This window comes from Schistocerca nitens, unplaced genomic scaffold, assembly GCF_023898315.1.
Source record: "Schistocerca nitens isolate TAMUIC-IGC-003100 unplaced genomic scaffold, iqSchNite1.1 HiC_scaffold_428, whole genome shotgun sequence".
Lineage (NCBI taxonomy): Eukaryota > Metazoa > Arthropoda > Insecta > Orthoptera > Acrididae > Schistocerca > Schistocerca nitens.
In genome coordinates, this window is record NW_026045961.1 from 37,652 (window position 1) to 59,569 (window position 21,918).

The 21,918-nt window shown below is 44.1% G+C and overlaps 1 protein-coding gene across 1 annotated transcript in view; it reads right to left on the reverse strand.

Moving 5' to 3' along the window:
• The window catches only part of LOC126232119 (uncharacterized), a 54,632-nt gene that overhangs the window by 22,446 nt on the left and 10,268 nt on the right, over positions 1 to 21,918 (reverse strand). The gene's annotated exons all lie outside the window — the stretch shown is intronic.

A 21,918-nucleotide genomic window follows, 5' to 3' on the forward strand; every position in this document is an offset into this window, starting at 1 on the left:
CTCGCCAACTGCTCGTCTCTGCTCATCTGTCCACACTCTCTTGGGTCGAGGTTTTGGCGCATCTTCTTCATAGTTTGCGTTTTCTATAAGTAGCCTAAAGTTATTCCTGTCACGTATTATTTCTTCTGTAACACCTATTTTGTTGGCGTCTTTCTTTACTGCTTCTATCCATCCTACAGTGTTTTTCAGCTTACTAACGTAATTAAAAATTTTCTTTGTAATCCGTGTTTCTTCCATTCTTTTTAAATGTCCATAAAATTTTAGCCGTCTCTTCCTCATTGTATCTGTGATCTTTTCTGTATTTTTGTATAGGTCTTCATTTCTCCTTTTAATCCACCTGCTTTCCTTGTTTTTCTCAGGACCTAGAATTTTTCTTAATATTTTTCTCTCTCTTTTTTCTAGTTCTCTTAATTCGCCTTTCTTATTCAATGTTAGGCACTCTGATCCATATGTTGCTTGTGTCCTAATAACTGTATTATAATGTTTAATCTTTGCTTGTATGGATATTGATTTCTTATTGTAGTAGTGTTGTGTTAATTTATATGCAAATTCCAACTTTTTTATTCTTTCTTTATTTGTTGTGTTATCCAGTCCATTGGCTTGGATCCACTCCCCCAGGTATTTGAATCTATCAACTCTTTTAATTTTTCCATACTTTGTTTTCATGAACTTTTCTGTATGATGTTTGTGTTCTATATACTCGGTTTTTTCGTAGGATATTTTTAGCCCAGTCTTTTCAGCAATCTCGTGTAACATATCAAGCATAACTGTTGCGTCTGTTCGGTTTTCAGTTATCAATGCCATATCATCCGCAAAGGCTAAACATTTTACTTCAAATTTGTTCTTTCCTTGGCCCATGCTTATACCCTTTGTGCCTCTGTTTTTTAATGTGTTTTCCCATGTTTTTACTACTTTATCTAAAACCAAGTTAAAGAGAATTGGGGACAGTCCGTCACCTTGTCGAACTCCTCTTTTGATTTTGAATGGTTCAGAAATTTCGCCTTGAAACTTAATTCTTGATGTTGTATCTGTGAGCGTTTGTTCAACAAGTCTTCTGGTGTTTTCATCTATCCCTGATTCATAAAGTATCTGGAATAGTGTTTGTCTGTCAACTGAGTCATAGGCCTTCTTGAAGTCTACGAAAGTAACTACTGTATTTTTATTTTGTATAGCTCTCACTCTCAAAATTGTTTTTAAATTAAAAATCTGTTCTGCACATGATCTACCTTTTCTAAATCCTGCTTGATAATCTCCTATATTAGGTCCTGCTTGTTCCTCTATTCTATTTAAAAGTGCTTTAGAAAGTATTTTGTATGTCACTGGTAACAAGGATATGCCCCTGTAGTTGTTGGTGTCTGTTTTATCTCCTTTTTTATGGAGAGGGTGGATCAATGCTTGTTTCCAGTCACTGGGTATGATTCCTTTTGTCCAAATGTCTTTAATTACTTTGTGAATTTTCTGACATGCGGATAAGCCCCCTAGTTTCCACATTTCTGCCACTATCCCATCCTCACCTGGTGCTTTGTTATTCTTCAATGCTTTGATAATCTTTTCTATTTCTTCTACTGTAGGTGGTTCCGACGGTGGATTTTCATGTTGTGGTTTTTGAAATTGTAACCTGTCATTAGGCTCCTCACAATTTAATAGATTTTCAAAGTATTCAGCTAAGATTTGGCAGTTCTCTTTATTGCTTAAAACCATTTTTCCATTTTTATCTTTAAAATGCAAGCTTGGTGACTGGAATCCTGTTAAAACTTCTCTGAAAGTCTTATAGAAGTCTCTAGTGTTGTTCCTTTTGAAATCAGAATCCATTTCTTCTAATCTGTCTTTGTCATCTTTTCTTTTCACTGATCTGATGATTTTTGCTGTCTTTTTCCTTTCTTCTTTAAACTCTTCCCAGTATTCGTGTTTCTTATTACTGTTCCATTTTTTCCATGCCTTTAGTCGATTGTCAATTGCTTCATCACACAGCTCATTCCACCATCTGTGTTTTGGTATTCTTCGTGGCTGTCCCATTTCTTTAACTGACTCTATCATTGTTTCTTTAATTTCTTCCCAATTATCCATTTTTCTTGTGTTTAGTATATGACAGAATTTGTCCTGCTTTTGCAGGAGAAATTTAGTGTTTACTCTTGGAAATCTTCTTGGTTTTGGTTTAGGTTTGTTTGGTTGGAACATGGTCTTTATTTCTGTCAGATAATGATCTGAGTCTATGTTTAGGCCCTTCCTCACTCTGACATCCAAGATTTCCTTGTAGTTGCGAGTCGTTATTGCCACATGGTCCAACTGATATTCACCTTGATTTGGATTAGGTGATACCCACGTTTTTTTCTTTCTTGCAAGTTTCCTGAAACATGTCGACATTAATTTTAGATTAAACTGTCTACAAAAATCTATGAGTCTTTCCCCATTTCTGTTGGTTCTTGCATGTGCTGGATAATCTCCAACTACTGATTTAAATTTTATTTCTTTGCCAACTTGTGCATTAAAGTCTCCCACTAAAATTTTTATATGTTCTTTTGGTAATATGGATGTTTCGTGTTCAAGCATTTCCCAAAAATCTTCCACTTTGTCAACATTTGTTCTGTTATGTTGGTTAATAGGTGCATGAGCATTTATAATAGTGTAGCGTTTATTGCCTGACTTGAACGTCAGAAATGAAATTCGTTCTGATGGGGAGCTAAAATTAGTTATTGATTCCGTAAGTTGCTGTTTGACCATAAATGCAGTCCCTAATATAGTCGTATTATTGGAATTTTTAATGGCTGGTTTTCCTTTGTAGATCCTGTATCCACCTGACTCAAATGCATTTTCATCCAGATACCTTGTTTCTTGAAGAGCTAATATAAGTATGTTGCGTTGATTGAGAGCGTCCGTTAGGTGTTTTAGTTTTCCAACTTTCATAAGTGTGTTGATATTCAGAGTCCCCAGTAGATGTTTTTTCTTGGGTCTTATCTTTGAAGAAGTACTAGGAAGTTCCGACTCTTCCTTACATGATGTTCTAGGCTCTCCAGAATCCAAAGGCCTAGTTGCACCGCTATGAAAAGCGATGGAAGATTGGTTACTTCCTGGAGTAGTTTCCATTTTGAAATTTACCATCATGTCTTAGGTTAAAGTTTGGTTTGGGGAAAGGTAGTTGAACCTTTCGATGATAAAAATTCAAGCATTTAGCTTAGAATTATAAGTGAGGCCGCCACTAACATGTGGGACAGACGCCTTTTGCAGCCGCCCACTGTGGGAACAGACGCTACAGTGTGGTGCTTTTATATAAAAGCCTGCCTCTTCCGCCAGTTCCGCCGTTCTGATGATCTTCATCGCCGCCTTCACTGCCGTTGAGGTCTTCACCGTTTCCCTGGCTAGGGACCCTCACGAGGTACTATCACCCGGGCCAGGTGAACCAAGGTTTTTTAACGAGGTATTACTCCTCCCCCTCCTCCTTTTTCAACCGGGCTTGGGACCGGCTTTGGCGGAGTTATATATATATATATATATATATATATATATATCCTGGTAGTGTTCGAATATGACGGAACATATAATGTATTTATTTGGATTCTATTACAAAAAAAGTACAAAACATGAACTTATTTCATGTCTTAATATGCTACTACTTATTTGAAAGCGCTGACCAACGCTTTCCTGAGAACGAAGACAGTCTGAAATTTATTCTGCGCCTCCTCACTGCGTTATACGACATTCTCTGTCGCCGCAGTCTTGTCCGCTCACAGTGTCTCATTTCATCTTCTTTCATACAGATAGGCTACAGCTTTACCTCGTGGCCCACAACAAGAGATTTCGATGTACAGATGTTCTGTTTCTATTTCTTGAAAGGGCGCGATTCCGATCGGAACCGGCGGTATAGAAAGACGCCTTCTTATGGCGCCCCGTGTTGCAGAAGTTAACTGCCAAAGAAATTACAGAAGACGCAGTGTTGTCGATGGCCGATAGATGGCAGTATTCGATTTGCGGTGTTACACTTTGATATAGGGAATAAGACGTTGAAACGGAATAAACAGCGCCAAAAAGAGTATGTCTGCGGACGCAGTTCTGCCACACAACGATCAAGGACCGTGTACATAACATGGACACGGAAATTCTGATATCTTTTTATAGAAAATTATACATGTCGAACTGAGGACAAATGTTAAACGTAAAAATGCAGCATTTGTTTCTCTGTGTTTCCACTTTGAAAAAGAAACGGTATGTTAATAATCGCTTTCATTGTGTCAAACAAAATATAAAACGTTCTTTAACAGCTCTACATACGGCTAACGAATCTGCTTCCCATAAACCGGTCTGCCACTACCGCTTCTGGTTCGTCATGTAAACGCTATCATATCGATTCCCGAAACGTGCTCACCGGTGCCGGTTTTCGTACTATATTTTGAACGGAAATAACACTACCACTGCATTCCATTATTTTACCGTTTTAGTTAGTTCGTTGGGGGGAGGGGACCAAACAGCGACGCAATCTGTGCCATCGGGTTAGCGAAGGAGGGGGAAGGAAGTCGGCCGTGTCCTTTCACAGCAACCATCGCGGCATTTGCCTGTAGCGATTGAGGGAAATAAGGGAAACCTAAATCAAGATGGCCAGACAAGGGTTTGGAGAGTCGTCCTCGCTCGTTCTCCCGTTTTAAGGACTTTCATTTTATCGAAGAATAAGTACGGAGCTCCTGAGATTGTGGGCAGCACCCTTGTCACGTGACGTCTGGCACGTGTAACGGTGCTGGGTGACAAAACATCGCTCAGACACCACTGCTTGCGTTTGCCTTTCTTCACATGCGTCACTGAATGAATTCCAGAAGAGATGTTCACCTATGTCCCGCCACGCCACTCGAACGCCGCCACGGGTTTCACAAAATCGGAAAACCAGCGTCGGATTCCCATTATGACACGGTACTGTCTCTGAATGCATTTAATCGCGCTTGCAAATCGTAGAAATATAGAAGCTGAGTTTATTTTTTCCGTTTATTCTCCGTCTCCTGCGGCCCACAGGGCTTTGTCGCTGTCTCAGGGAGTGATTGTTACCGCTGGCGCTCCACAATATCGGCAGTTTAGAACTTTCTCGCGAATAATGGCGGTTTTATGGAGAAAATGAAAACGGAAAAAATGAGAGTAAATGCACAACCACCAGCCAAACTTTACATTTTTCGGCGTTAGAAACGGGTAAACCTTTAAACGATAAATAACGTCTGTGGGGTACCCGTAACTGCATTTCGTCTATATAAGCCCACATTTAAAGTTAGGCCTTCCACACACAAACTCGCAAAAGTTATCGTTCTCTCGAATCGAAATTACGCGTCGTAATCTTCAATGAAAAATGCTACTGACTTCCACTAATCACTTCTGGCGTCGTGCTTGCATAACAGTTCCACCTCCCTGCAGCAAACGATTGTGTGCTGTATTAAACACTGTCCGCATATTAAAGCATTTCAGCATTTTCGCAATAGTAGTGGACGAGATATAAAAGGTTATCGTCTTCTTACTTGTTAATTATCATGTCGGCAGTCACATTGAGCTTCGAGCACCGGTTTGTTAACATGGAGTGATAATGTTTTATTGCAGTGAAACAGCGGTTAAAACTCGAATGCAGACGTGGAAAGCGAATCGCAAAAGTCGTCGTTCGTTCCAACAGAAACTACCCATCGTATTCTTCGCTTGAAAATGATACTAACTTATTCAAGCTACAGTAATTTCCATAATCGTTCTCTTTCAAATGCTAAATGTTTCGTAAACTCTTCATCGTGATTACTTCAGAGGTTTTCGTTTCTTCATCAGTACGTAAACGAACAATTACAAAGACGTGAAAACAGACCTGTGCCGAAAATTCCGTTACAAATGGGACCGGAGTGCATAGCAGCGACATTGTTGTGACAGACGCTGTATTAAACGTGAATAACAAACGAGGTTCGGACGAATCTCTCCATCGCCTCTTTCTGGACCAGCCGACTGCAGCCGTGCTGGCAAAGAAGGTGTCGATGTCTGCGACGCTGCTTCCACCATGCTTGAAACGTTGTCAGGTCTTGGAGATCCTCTGCAGCTTCTCAACGCTAAGACAATAACCGACGTGTCAGTAGAAGTTACTGCTGTACATTCTCATCTCTGCGGCCTGTCTTTTCACGCAACAGATGTACCTCGGTTTTACCTGAATATATGTAAAGTAAAATAATATTCCCAAAACACTACGGCGAATATTTAAATCTATTGCTAACTGTTTTTTCGCATTAAACATATTCACGTTTCGTAGTACCCTCTATGTTTTCACGTGTGTTTGTGGCCGTCGGCAAGCAAATGCACCAATAATAGTGCAGGAAACTCGCCGCCGTCAAACCAGCATTGCCTACAAAGCTGCCTATGAAGGCTTACGTGTATTCTAGAACCGACACAGCTTAGTCTGTTACTGGCCACACTAAGAAAATACGTGTAGCACTCGAAAAGTTCCGTCGTTTTAGGTAGTTAAGGAGTTTGAAGGGCATACTTTTTGTTTGGCTGTAGCTGTAGTACACTCTAAAATTATCTCAGAGGTGTTTATGTAACAGTATGCAACTCTGTCGCTTACATATAATTAATCTGGCCTAAACTTGTGTTTCATTAGCTGACTGCTTGAGATATTTTCCTTAATTTGGCATCTTCCATTGCGACGCGGTGCTGTGGCGCTTTACATATTCCAGCCACATATTAAAAGAGTGCTACAATTGTCGTGATGCTAATAGAAAGAGAATTAGTTGTCGTCATTATTGGATCTCGTGTTGTCAAGAACTTTGTGCGTAAGTCCGCAGTTTCTTTGCGACAGTACTTCATTAACTAAAGACCACGACAAGCGTCTCTTGCTGATACAATATGGTGACGTCATAACATCCACACTCGCGTCTCATTCATTACAAACGGCTCTGCACTGCCACATATGCTAGTACTGTAAAAACATCCATCCTCTTTTCTTTTCTAGTACTGGTATTAACACACTCTGAAAGCGTGTAAACGGCGGATATCTGTCCCATGGTGTTTACCTCACCGTCGTACAAGCGCAAAACTTGTGCTCCTCGTGGCTTTGTGTTCGCCTCGACAAACGGATCACGTGATCTCTGTTGGCCACATGCCAATAACATTCCTGCTGCATCTTGCATCTGGAAATTCTATCGTATTCGGTTGCAGATTCTTGCTATATGTATTAAAAGAATCCCGCAATGTTTTTGATGACCACGAAAACTAAATCTGTCATTTTTATTTTCTCTTATTAAACGTGCTATCCTTCGTGTTTCAACAGTCGACATCGCAAAGCTGTACCACAAGTTGGCGGGATGTGTACATCTACATACTCCCTCGAAGTCACTGCCCAATTCGGGAAAAACACATCTGCGGTACATTTGCGATGATAGAATTTTTATCTAGTATTCGAATCTCCGATTTCCCAGTAATATACTTACGTAGGGAAGCGTATCTGGTGCTCAGTCCGTTCCTGTGAACGTCAAATAGTAGGACTGCTACTGCGTAGTACATAGGGCCGTCTTTCCAAGCCGATCTGCCAATAGCTGTTCTGTCTTATTACGCAAACTCTGTGATACCTATCCTGGAAATGTGCTTGTGACCGCAGCGAGCCTCTCGCTTAGTGGCGAGGGCCACGGCAAACAGCGGCCGGAGACAAGACACCCCCTGACTCTGTGCACAGCGGTGTGAGTGTGTGTTCACTCTCTGACAAGTTTTGTCGCCGTGCCTAAACGCCTGATGCTTTTTGGTGAAATGTGTTTGCAGCAGTGCCCATCTTCCACTTCTTTCCACAACAATCGTAATCCTGATCGCGTAACAAATCAGCTATGAACGCTTCAATGGCCGTGCACGAGACTTTTGAACATCCATCTAACCGCAGTTCCTTCCTCGTCTTCCACTGATTTCACTGGCGTCTGTCAGGAATCCGTGCTCTCCACTATCTGTTAATGTCTCCCGTTCATATTACACAAAGACTGATAGGTTCTCTTCGTCAAGGACAGCTGTATTGCAGAGACCATGCGTGTAAAAATTATGAAGCTCGGGACATCGACGTTTGTTGACCCTAGCAAAGCCGATTAATGCTTAACATATAACCACATGGTTAGAGAAAAACGGATTCCGAAATTTTCCTCATCTGGATGTTGTGTTCCGTGTTGTCCTCGTCTGTGTCGTACCGTTCATCTTGACTGCTGAGTAAAGAAAAATGGAAACTTGCAGCAGGTATTACATACCTACATGGAGGACTTCAGGCAAAATTCACCACATTTCAGTCAAAACTGTAAATAAATACAACAAATGAGGGCAACTGGGCTAAGTTGTGTTTCATTGTCGGTGCATTGTCTCTCGTTTCACTAGTACCGATGCTGTAGCGGCTCATATGTTGCCCCATAATAATGTGACAGACGCTTTTGTCACGACATTTATACATTAACAACTTCGGTAGGGGACTTTTTGTAATCAAGAAGGATATTTTACATCTTACATAGTAACAGCATGGTTAAACGCACCGCATTTTCTTTCACGTACTTACCGTCTACTTAATTTTAAAGTTGTACGTTGCTACCAACGCATTCCGTCATTTTGCCGTTTCCAGCAGTTTCTATCGACTCTTGAGAATTCGACTATCATTATGCCATTTGCTACTACATACTTACGTTAATTAAGTGGTGACTAATTTTTTGACTCATTTTTCATTCACTTTGATCTTTTAAGACATCTTCAAACATTAAACATGGACTTGTGATTTTCTTCATTTCTAAAGAAGTACTATCTGGTACGTCGGCTAAGTATGGTAAAAGTGTATGTAATGTTTTAATTTTTTCTTGTTCTCATCCTGAAGACTGGCTAGTCCAGAGACTGGTCATGCGTACATTTTCTGTGAATTTCCTTTCATTTTGAGTAAAGACGTCCCTATGTCTTAAATTACGTTCCCCTATCGCGAAAGCAGCATCAGATCCGCATACCTAACGTGTACCGATTATGAGCACATTTAGATGTAAATCGCAAATGCAGATAGTAGTAATGTAAAAGTTAAACTTATTTTTTCGTTAACTTTCCGTCTCCTGCAACCGACACAGCTTTGTCGCTGCATCAGCGACTGATTGTTTCTGTTTGCTCCGCGGAATGTTGGCAGTTTTAACTCTCCCGCGAGCATTGGCGGTTATATGAAGTAAATGAGAACGATAATGAAATTCACGTGCACGAGCTCATTACCGAAATGAGAGTGAATCCATATTTGACGCGGCGACTACATTTATAAAATCAACCCACAGCACAACGTCGCGTATCGCTCCAGTTGCCAGACGCGTGTCCGCTCCCACATGTGGCTCACACTGACGGTCGCTGGCCAGTTTCACCATCTTAACGCACCCGCACACTTCCTGTTTCGCACTCCGCACATTCGTGGATGGCCTCCTGTCTCAGCTGCCTCCAGCTCTACGCTTCTGAGAAGGAGGCGATTCTGTGAGGAAATCTCCCGAAAACAATGTGTAGAAATCGTCACAATGCTTTTATCCTAGCCAATTAACACATGTGATACTTTTATTATACTCACTTGGATGACACGCGTTGTACGGAATAGGAACAGCTGTAATGGGTGGAACGTATTTACACTCCATGGTTTTGAAGACATATATAATGGATAGAAAAATTGCTTTGGAGTCAAGGCGAAGTCTTAATCATCTAAGTAGGATTAGCGGATACGTTGTCTCTAGCCACTGCTTGTGAACATATAATAATCAAGTTGACAGCATCATCTGTTTTTTATGGATGCACACAGTTTTAATCTGCCAGGAAGTTTCATATCAGCGCACACTCCGCTGCAGAGTGAAAATCTCATTCTGGACTGATCTCCTTGTTATTTTAATGTTACCCATGTAGTAACTGAGTTATCGTAAATTCCCAAAACTCGCATTGTTATTGTGATGGCTATTCTTCTTACGTGGGACGACAGCAGACGTTTACTTATTCGATGAATTCCTTTTCATGGTGGATGTGACTCATTCAGTTGAATGCTTCCACAGTGACAATACCAAATATCGGTGTGGCAGGAGGCATATAGTTTTCTTGCAATTTCCTCAGCTATACATGTGACACGCTCTATTATGCTACAGGACGTCCTAATAATGAGTCAGAGAATACGTTCAGTCGTGTCAAAAATCGTCGCCATTCGTAGAGTCTTACATCTGACGACCGACGTACATCCCTGGTTTCAACCCATACAAGGATTCTGAAACAGGATTGCTGCATAGCTTGTGCAGTCAACTGGCTTGACATTCTCCCTTTTGAAAGAGAGTCTCCAAATTTTCGTCAGTGGCTAAATCGTAACGAGTTTTGTTTCACGTGTGTTTGTGATGGTCGGCAAGCACTTGCAGCTTAAGCTGACCCGACACCTCACCGCCGTGGAAACGCGTAAGAACATGTAGTCACCTACTTTAGAAAATTTACACTTAGAATTCTAAACACCTCGCTTCAGGCCTCGTTCTGGGATAAACAACTGTGACGTCATAACACGGACCTCGCGTCGTGTTTATTACGACCGACTCTGCAGCGCCACATATGCCGGCCCTACAATTGACAGAGCTTGTCCTTACACCCTTGTCACTAAGGCAAGGTCTAAGACGATTTCGAAACCTTTAAATTTGGGGTACACGTAATCGATCGTTTGGAACACCGCGGGTTACAAGCGTCAAACGTAGAGATTTCCGTCGCATTATTTTCTGCTCGGCATGCGAATCGCACAACCTCTGTTGGCAAAGTGTTTTCGTTCTAGCTGCTTCTGCCTCTGGGAAGTAGGCCTGCAACGTCTCACAATTTCTGGCCACGTACTTTAACAATTAGACTTGATGACGACAGAGGAGAGATGTATGATTAGTAGCTGCTCATGCGGAATTTAGAGTCCGCACTCCGCCTTGTTTTAATTCTCCGTAGTAGAAAACTACTAGGAATTGTAGTGAATATAAAGCTTGAAAACCACAGGACAATTACAGCAAAGACAACTGCTATGCTACAACCACTGCGTACTATTAAAATCTTTAATTTCTGTTTAGTACACTGACTTTATGTAGGAGAGCGTCTGTGGTACTCTGAACATTTCTGTGAATGACGGATACTACGTCTCTTCTGTTTCGTTCCGATCAGCGCTTCGATGTCAACATCGAACCTTAAAGTTCTGGAACGTATCCACACATGCGTCTGGAGGCAGTACTTAGCAGCTAACAGTGGTCATATACGAAGCTACGTTGCCTTCTGCTCGTAAGAAACTGGTAGCACCTGTTTGTTCCGACACATATGCTTATTCATCCCGCCACGTAGACGACATCACAGAGATTACGTTACTCTTGTGCACAGATGTACACTGAGTCGAGAAAGAGAGAAGTCGCTTGATATCACCATATATCGACGTCTCACTCGTTCACCTCTCGCCGCGTGCTTTGCTTCCCTGGGAACTAAGGAAGCCTCTGTAGTCAGTGACGGCAGCAAACTTTCGCTGCCGATCTCCGTTTCCAAACCAGAGTCGCTAGTAACTGAGGTCGCCTTGCTAACAAGGCGATGAAGCGATTTGACCATCTCGTTTAAATCTTCCGGTTTTAAGTTTCAGTGCTGCGGAAAGAGACTGGAAGTGCATTGTCTTCTCTCCCTTAACCCACAGAAAACACAGTCTCCCGATTTACCAATAGAAAAGAAAAAAGCCTTCACCAAATCGTGTTTGGAATCGCATTTCTTTCGAGTTCGCTGGTGTGCAATTCATCAGCGTCAGATTAACGAACAATTAAAATCAGGCGGTGTTTATAAATTGCCGCTGAGAATTCCGTTACAGCTGGGAACGGGATTGCTCACAAAGGCAATCTTGCGTCTTACGCTGTCCGTGTCCGTGCCGAATTACACTTGAGTAACAGATCCAGATGAGGACGAGAAACTCCACCGCCTTGTTTTCTTAGTTTTTTTTCGGGACCGTATTACTGCCGTCGTGCTGCCGGAGAAGCTGGCGATGTCTGCTGCACTGTTTCCACACACGGAGACAATAAATTCCGGCGAATTTCTCTGTACTCAGTCAACGCTAAGACAATAGCCGCTTCCCGTGCTGAAACTATGGCTGCAAAACGTGTTCTGTGCGGCGTCTCTGGTGACAGAAAATGCAAACCCCGGCCGGCCGCTGTGGTCGAGCGGTTCTAGGCGCTTCAGTCCGGAACCGCGCGACTGTTACGGTCGCAGGTTCTAGTCCTGCCTCGGTCATGGATGTGTGTGATGTCCTTAGGTTAGTTAGGTTTAAGTAGTTCTAGGGGACTCATGCCCTCAGATGTCAAGTCCGATAGTGCTCAGAGCTATTTGAACCGATTTTGAGAAGTCTTCAGACGTAAAAGAACCTTCGCAGCCGGCCCAGCCGAATATTATAGGACCGCTACTTTTCATAATACGTATATACGTGGCGTAGTACGCAAAGTCGGAAGTTCAATGAGGCTTCACGCGTACAATGATGTACACAGACGAGTCGGTACGCTGTGAAATTTGTAGCGGAACGCAGGAAGGCGCGCAAGGAAGCGACGCTCGGTGCAGCGGGTGGCAGTTAACCCTCAAAACAGACAAATGTGACGTGTTGCGAGTAATTACACTGGGAGACACTTTAGTGTGTGATTACGAAAATACTGAACAATCAGTGGAAGCGGTCACTTCCGTAAAATGTCATGGAATATGCGTGCGTAGCGATACGGAGTTAAATTAGAACGTAAAACTGACCTACATGTACAACATGCTCCGAAAGTCAGCTGGCGGTGTGTGTCGGAGGGTGCCTCCTGTACCACTCACTGTCCCCCTCCCCCTCTCCAGCGGCGAATGGCGCCGGGAAGAACGACTGCTGGCGAGCCCCTGCACGGGCTCGCATTTTCTCGTCGCCGTCCTATCGCGAGGAGTGTGTGGGAGGAAGCGACATGCCGTCCCATTCTTCCGGAAAGAGCTGCCCCGAGGTTTCAGTGGCGGCCCTCTCCGTGACGCACAGCACGGCCCTCTCGCAGCGTCTGGTGCTGGGGTCTGTTGTTTCCATCGCGCCGAGCAAACCGTCCCGCTCTCCGCTGGATCTTCCCCGCCTCTCCTGACAGAACTACCCGGTCAGCGTCCCACACTCATGAACGGCAGCGAAGAACTGGCCGCACAAGCGCCTCGTAATCCACGACTTACATTTCTGTAAGATTCTCCCTACGAATCTGATCGGGGTCCGCTTTTCCTACGGATTGGTTTATATGGTCACTCCACGTAGGATCGCTCTGTACATTCTCTCCTAGATATTCTTCGGTACGTACTGTTCTCTCCGTAAGGAAGTCTCGTATCCTGTGGCAGATCTAGTCTGAAACTGGCGAAGCTCGTATCTGTTCACTCAGTGGGAGAGCGGGACGGTGTCAGATGCCTTCCTGCAGTCAGTGAACCTGAGCGCCCGTGTCTCATGGAGCAACAGGGCGAGCTGAGGTTCGCAAGGCCCCTTTCTGCGGAATCCATGTTCATTCTTACAGAGCAGATTTTTGCTATCCAAGAATCTCACAATACCTGAGCACAAAACATGTCCCATAACTCTACAACAGATGGACATAAACGATATAGGTATACAAAAAAATGGTTCAAATGGCTCTGAGCACTATGGGACTCAACATCTGTGGTCATGAGTCCCCTAGAACTTAGAACTACTTCAACCTAACTAACCTAAGGACATCACACACATCCATGCCGGAGGCAGGATTCGAACCTGCGACCGTAGCGGTCGCGCGGTTCCGGACTGAGCGCCTAGAACCGCTAGACCACCGCGGCCGCCCTATAGGTATACAATTATGTGCATCTGCCCCACGACCTTTCCTGCAAACGGGAATGACCTGCGCTTTTCTCCAGTCGCTATATACCCTTCGTTACTCTAGCGATCGTGATTTCCCTAAATCGCTTCAGGCAAATGCCGGGATGGTTCCTTTGAAAGGGCACGGCCGATTTCCTTCCCCATCCTTCCCTCACCCGAGCTTGCGCTCCGTCTCTAATGACCTCGTTGTCGACGGGACGTTAAACACTAATCTCCTCCTCCTCCTAGCGATCTACGATAACCTGCTGGTAGAAAGAGGGCAAATCTGATGCCAGACTGAGGTACATTGGAAGAATCCCCAGGAAATTTCATCCATCAATAGAGGCAGCACCTTACAAAAAGAACAACACACACACACCCATGCCCGAGGAAAGACTCGAACCTCCGGCGAGAGGGTCGCGCAATCCGTGACATGGCGCTTCTAACTACGCGGCCACTCCGAGCGGAGACCAATACTTGAAAAGTGCTCGTCAGACAGGACTGATAGATGAGACAGAGAAGAGTAGCGCGTTTCGTCTCAGGTTCGTTTAGTAAGCGCGGAAGCGTCTCTGGGATGCTCTGCCAACTCCTGTGGCAGACACTGCAAGAGAGGCGTTCTGCGTCCCCTTATGGTGTGCTGTTAAATTTCTGAGAGCGTACATCGCTGGAAGAGCCGACCAGTGCATTACCTGCTCCTAGGTTGTATCTCGCGAAAAGGCCACGAGGACAAAACTGTGGAGGCTCAACAGCAATCGTTCCTCCCGCAAACCATACGCGTCTGGAACAGGAAAAGGGGGAGGCGGCACTGGTTCACAAACCACCCTCCGCCATACACCGTGAGCTGGCTTGCGGAACGTACTTTAGATGGAGACATAGAGTAGCAGGCCTGTGATTTTCCTCATGAAACACCTCTCCTCACTTGTTAGTAGTTCGTAATTTTCTTTAACACACCGAACCAAAATTAAGTGAAAATGGCACAGTTTTATTTTTAACTGAGCGCGGTGTGCAGTTCTAGTTAGTGACTGTCGTGGAAAATGACGCCATCTCAGCAGTTAGCATTCTTTGTATCCGAGGTCGCCAGTCACAATTTTTCTCTTTTTTCAAACTGTGATTGGTCGTCGATAACAAACTTGGGAAGGAAGTGGACGCAACGTAGGGCTCTTGTCGCTCTGCCCACTTGTTCGGAGAGCTGTCTGTTTAGGCAGAATCTTGCAGGTAAATGTGATCAACATCTGTCCGAATAATGTGCTGTATTGGATCCCTATACGGTTCCGTTCGAATACAATAACTGGTCTCCTCATAAACGTAGCTATTTTCAGTTACGTAAATAAACAAAATTTAAACTCTAGTCGAGCCGCCTTATACGGTATCAGAACCTGACGGTACGTCACGAGACTCCAGTGTGACGTCACCGCCCACCCCAGCCTCTGGCTGCAGTCCCTGTGAGAAACTGTCCCTCTTCTAAGCAGAAACATTTTCACAAACTACACCACGCATTCATCACTTACATGTCTCTACACTGACGAGTCCATAAGAAACAAATTATAACCACGAAACAATTGGTGCGTCAGAGAAACTTAAGTTTTTCTCTCTAAGTTAATTGCAAGTCGAGTTACAGCAGTTTAGTTTTGTACCGTACGTTTTGGGACACCCTGCAGACCACACTACTAGATTGTATAAGGAATTGGCGCGAATCGTGAATGTATTTAATCTCAGAAAGCTGTGTCCCACCTAGCGCAAACACATCTGCTACGGCACAACTACTGTCTGCTTTCTCATTAATACACTGAAGTTTTCTGAGGAATCTCGCCTGGTACTGCCACCATGTCAATGAATGACGCATACTAAGGAACGACTCTCGTTTAGCCCACACCGGTAGTTGCACATAAACATTCCAACTTCAGCCAAGAGGCATTATTTGGACGCTTTACGCTTAGGCAACATTGGAAACAGATGAAATTAAGCTACGTTCTAGTGAGAAGAAACTGATGGCACCCGTTTGTTGCGACAGATTATGTTCACTACCTGCTGAACATGCACCACCGCGTTACACACGAAACGTTACCGTGTGACGTAGGTACATACTGAAACCGTAAAGAAAAGAGTGCTTCACATCCCTATTTACTCTTTGAACGGATATGCGCTTAATGATGTAGTGACGCTGTTCATCTTTCATCTGAGGCTCTTATTTGGTTTGGACGCAGCGTGTAATCCTGGCGGATTGGAGGACGATGTTATTCTTACAGCTGAGTCCTGGCATTCGCCTTATGAGTGGGTTAAAACCTTCCTTTAAAAAAGCATCACCTGCGATTGTTTGTCGATCGTTATGGCATTTTGTGTCCTGTTACATTGTACTAGTAGTCTTTAAGACCAATGCTTAGGAACTAATCTCTAGTATGATACGAAGGATTTGTAAGATAACTTTGTAAGTCAGACGTAAGTGCCATGTTATGTAGGAGAAACTGCTGTCTGAATGGTGTAGTGATATATGTCTTTGTATAGTCAGTAGCATAGCTACATCATATTTATAATTTCTGCTGTCATGACATTACATAGGTTTTGTTTTCAGCTAATGTAGTTATGTCAGTTATATCTCACTGAAGGTAATATTACAGATAGGGAAGTGGTCATGGATGTAAATGAGGTGGGAGATGTAACTGTGCGAGATCAAATTTGACAGTGTTCTGAAATATCCAAGTCGAAACGAGGCCCAGGGAGTAAACAGTCTTCTGGCAGGATTACAGGCAGCCTCGGGAGAGCCGGCCACGGCGGAGCTCTCCCACCTGTTGTGCCCGGCGTGTGAGACAGGCGAAGTACCCACAGACCTTAAGAAGAATGTAATGTTATCAGTTCCAAAGAAAGCAGTTGCTGGTAGGTGTGAAAATTACTGAACTATCGGTTTAATAACTGATCGTTGTAAAATACTAACACAAGTTCTTTACAGAAGAATGAAAAAACTGGTAGACGCCGACCTCAGGGAAGATAAGTTTGGATTCCCGAGAAACTTGGGAACATGCGAGGCGCAACCCGACCAAATGGAGAGGCGGTTGGTAGGACACGTTCTGAGACGTCGACAGGTAACCAATTTAAACCTGAAGGGAAGTGTGGAGGTTACAAATCGTAGAGGAAGACCAGGTGGTGAATACAGTAAGGAGATTGGGATGGATGTGGGCTGCAGTATGTACTTGGAGATGAAGAGGCCTGCAAGTTATACAGTAGAATGGAGAGCTATTTTTAAAACCAGTCTTCACTGAGGGGCGGAACAACATCTCTCTGTTTTATAACATCTTATTTTCCAGTTGGTGTATTTCTTTATTGTTTATAACTGACTGTCAGAGTACCTCTGAAGATGACGTGAGGAATACATATTTATTTAAAGTAGGAGTAGTTGAAGATCACAGGTTGGTGCTGAAGAACAGATTTCGTGGATCCACTGTATTTTAATCTACTCGACTTGCTTAGCGATGATTCCTGCTTGTTTGTGAAGGGGCTGACCTGCTCGTTAATTCTGCCGCATGTCGGGCCGTGACTACAGTACGCAGTGTCGTCTGTGTACAGGGCTGTTGTTTCGATCCTCGACCTTTAGCGATGTCAGCCGTGTCGTTGGTGTGTAGTAGTGGAGACGTGACTGTCCCACGTGGCGTCGCTGCGGCTGGCATAATACTTGTCGAATGGTGATCACCAAGCAGCGCTTGTACTTACCTGTTTCCAGCAACGTTTTTAGTAAGCTGCACACTTTGGGGTGGGAAGTTCAAAAGTAACGTTTCAAAGAGCAGCCCAGCATGCCACAACCAATGGAAGGCGCGTTCGCCGTCCACGAGAAAGCGTGCCGGCGTCGCGCCTGCCGTGTTGCGTTCAGCCTGCGTCGCTCTGCTGCTCAGTCCTGGGACCGGGTCGCCTGTGCTGTGGTTGCCGCTGAACCCGGCTTGTTCTTGTGCCATTATGTTGCTCTATTCCTTGAATATTTTTGGTCTGTCTCGAAAGCTTTCCCTGTCACTGAGAGCACGGTAACCTATGATTTGGTGTTGTTTCTTGGTCTTTTGGGTTGGGAAATCATCTTGATTTTAGCTTGCTTCTATTTTAGAGAGACTATTTTCAGTTTCATGGCCTCGGTGAAGAAACGTCTGATGTGTTTGAGGCAGGTGTCTTGTGAAAGGAGTGATTTATTTTATCTTCCAGTGCCTCCAGTCTCTGAGCTGCTTTCTTTTCATTTCATATTCGTCAATCTTATAAGTAGTGGATGTTAAGCGGTTGCATTCGGATTTTCGAGTATTATTTCTTCGTCGGTTTCATCGAATTTTGGATACCGTGGAAGACCGTGAATGTTTTTCTAGCACTTTCAGGAACTTTTTTGAGGTCGTCAGTAATGAATGACATTGTCATCTGCTATTAAGGATGGCTGTTCGCAAATGGTGTGCTATGACCTGTTGGAAATTTTTTCCAAAAACTACTGCTATTGTGGGACCTAATTCTTGTGATTACCTCGCGCGTCATTTGGTGGGTTTCTCTTCTTATTAAGTCATTGAAAACGTTCAAGCCAATCGTAGCATATCCATTTGGTTAGTGCCGTATGGTCTATAGAATTTCCCTACTGTTTAGTTTTGTTTCTTATGTACGTCAGGAGTCTTTCTCTTTGTTATGTTATTTTCTTCTTAGGGTAGTTTTAGGTATAGCAGGTTGTATTGCTTCCACTTGTATTTGGTGATTACAATATGTTATAAGGAGTGGTTTGAATAGTTGATTCGTTAGGTTTTGTGTTAAAACGTATCAATCTGAATTTTTCGACTATCCGATTTCGTGAGTTTATGATCGTTTTTCCTAGTTTTTGTGGTTCACAGCATAATGAATGTGAGGTATTCGTTAGCCATGCAGTCGCCAAATTCAGTATAGTTTCTGAATCTGGGTAGCTATGTTGTACCTAGTATATGTTGTAAGATAGAAGTGCCATAGTGATTGATAAAAGGCGGCGAGTCATTTCTGAGTCTTGCGTGATTCAAAATGGCTACAACAAGTTTAATATCTTTCTTGTTCAATTTTTCAGCAAATATCACAGATCTAGTACTGAGCCTCCTGTTCCTTTAGCTGGGCAAAATGAAAGTATATAATTAACGAGATCAGTTGGCAGTTCCTCGGCAGGATACATCGTTGTGGTGTTTTATATGAAAGACTCTGAAGCATCTATCTCAGCTTGTACTACGGTCTGGTTTGCGTGACAGATACAGTTCTCTAGATTGATTTCTCTACCTGCTCATGAGGTATGTGCAGCGACTATAATACCAACTTCTTTTTCTCTTACTATGCCTTTAGGGAGTTTGTTTTTAGTGCAGAAACCCAGTGTGTTGACAATGCAGATAGTGGCAATATCTTTCTTAGGCTTGAATGTGAAGGTTAATTCTTGTTTCCTGGTGTCTCAGGCTACGTCGGGCATAGGCCTCCTTGTCTATCGATATGGCGATATAGACGTGAATCCGTGTTCGCCAAGGAACGTAGCTTTTTAGAAACTGCTGTTATTATTTCCCTTCTTTCAAATATCATGTTGGGAAGGGCTGTAGTGAAGACTCAGAGTATGTTTTCCGTTTGATTGCTTTCGTGTCATTCTTGGACGAAGACCGCGATAGTTTGATAAATGCGCTTAATGTTTTCAGTTTTGTTTGCTGAGATAGGCTGTTTTGGTCTTTCTTTGCAACTCTCATCACTATTAACGTTATCAGTGTTGCAGCTCCTGCATTTTGGTGCTTCTTGTTTCGGGTCTATTTTGCAATTAAAAATTCGATGTGCTCGACTCCGTTCTTCACATTTCAATTTATATCGCAGCTTTTCGTGTCTTATTGGAAAGTGTTGCAATATGGACGTTGCTGTTATTGAGGAGGTAGTGTTTAAATAGTCCAACCTTGTGAGGTACACAGTGCATTCTGAAATGGTGAACAAGTAGCTTGTTAGTTGGTTCTTTGTAACTATACATGACTGGAAGGAATATCGGGGAATTTTGATTTAGTTTCCCGGTACCTTTAGGTCCCCTTCAGTTTTTTCGTTTGTTGTATCACGGTCAAAATTGGTTATCACAAAGGCGAGCGTGAGTCTGTGTGGTTTCTCTTTTACTTAGTGTTTGGCGTGCGATGTGATTCTGTTACTGTTGCTTCAGATCGGTAAGTAACTCAAACTGTTCTCTCGGGTTTCGATATCTGATGGGTGAGTTGTGATGTTGGCAAATTTTTTCGCATTTTTTTTGTGAACGAATTGGTGGCGCAGGCAACTGTTTTAGTGCAGGTTACAATGATTTGGCGGTTTCTTTGCCACCTTCTTAGTTTATAGTTTATTGTAGGGTTTGCTAAAGTGCCATAAGTTGTGTTAGATGTGCTTTAATTCCATCTGCATCCAACCAGTTGTAAACCTTATTCTACGTGAGATGTATTTGGATGAGTGTAAACTTTTTGTAATTGGAGTATCGTGTTTGTGGCGGCTTTGCCTGTTTACTTCGGGTTTCTTGTCCGGGTTTTCGGCTAGTTCGCGTAGCGTTGCGTTTCTGGAGATCTGCTGGAGACAGAGTTCTCTACTTCAGTCTGGTGCGCTGAAAACTATTGTTGTTGCATATCGGAAACAGGACGCCCTGCTTGAGAACGCTCGCAGTCAGCGTTGAGTTCTGTGCCTTTAGCCTCGGCAGATGCGAGTTGGTCGTCCCTGTCTCAAAGTGTGGCGGTTGTGCAAACTGCTGATCCCAAGTCTGAGTCGCTCTGACAATGCTGCATTTGGCGACAGTGGCGCGAGTTACGCATGATGCACTTTGCAGGGGACATCGTCTGAGTAACACGTGTGCTGTCGAATAACTACGTACATGTAACAACAGTTCAAGCAGTTTCGGCTGCGAGAATGCTTGTCCCCAGATATATCAGAGGAAAGCCCTTAATAGGTATATCGGTTGCAGAAGTTAATGCTTGATACCCCACGAGTGAAAGGGTTGTAACAGGTGATTCCCTGACCACCCATATCTGCTCGCTGGTTCGCCTTTTTGAAGACCAGAACGTGACAGCAGCGGCTGTAAGCAGCAGCAGGGAGTGGCCAGTGGTGGGTCTTGCAGTCCTCTGCTGCTCCTGATTGGCTGAAAGGCCCACGTGTAGAAGGATTTCGTGGAGAGGCTCGGAGCTCGGGAATCGAAAGCTGGCCGTCGGCGCCCGTGTGGCCGACGTGGCGGGTCGCGGGCGCTCTGGGGCGGAGTTCTGTGTCGCGACGCACAGTGTTCTCGAGTTTGCAAACGCGTTCTCGTTTGCGCGCATCCATTACCGCTTAAGAACGTTCCTGTCGTTATCTGCGAATGTTGAAATAGTAATTAGTGTGGGCGTTTACGTCGAATTGAAGCTCAGGGAAAACTCGGTGATGTTAGCTAAGTGGCAGTGGTGCTCCGACTCAAAGGACTGACTTGGCTGGGGTAATTGGATAGCGATAATCTCAGTTTGTTATCGAAATCTGGGAGTAATGTTTTTTGAGTGACCGTCTTCCTCTTGAGTTTGAGCTGTGTATTTCGTACAGCCAGTCGAAAGTAATTTCCTGGGCTCGGCTGTGAATGTTCCCAGTACTGCGGTCGTGACTCGGGATCTTGCCTGGGGGTAAGTAGGTAGCACGAGGGCCGTTAACTACTGGCTTTCGAGCGATGAGGTTCGATACTTTCCAGCGGGTCGAGGCTCGGCTGGCGACCACTGTGTCGGACTGACTTTACGCGTGTCCCGGTGGTGCAGGACGCTTGTCTGGGTGGGCCCCGTGTCGGCTCTGGCCGCCGCCACCTAAAGAGAAGGCCTCGGCGCGCTCTTGTGACGTCACGCAAACTGGGCCAGGGTTGGCTTGGCGCTGCGCTCACAGAATCGAGGCGCACGGCCTGCAAATCTTCGTCAAACGGTTCTACAGAATGTGTTGAGCTGCCGGCGCCCCCCTGCGGCCTGGCGGGCTGCACCCGGCACCTGCCTCCCTCGTGGCGCTGCGGCCTCTGGTTCCACTGCGTCCAGTACGGAAATCGCGGTTAACACTGCGGGTGCCTGGTAAATGCAAAATTCACGAAAATCACTCCACGTAGTACTATTTATCACAGGATTTTCAGTTGGGCTGGATACTAAATTCACACAGAACTGGTA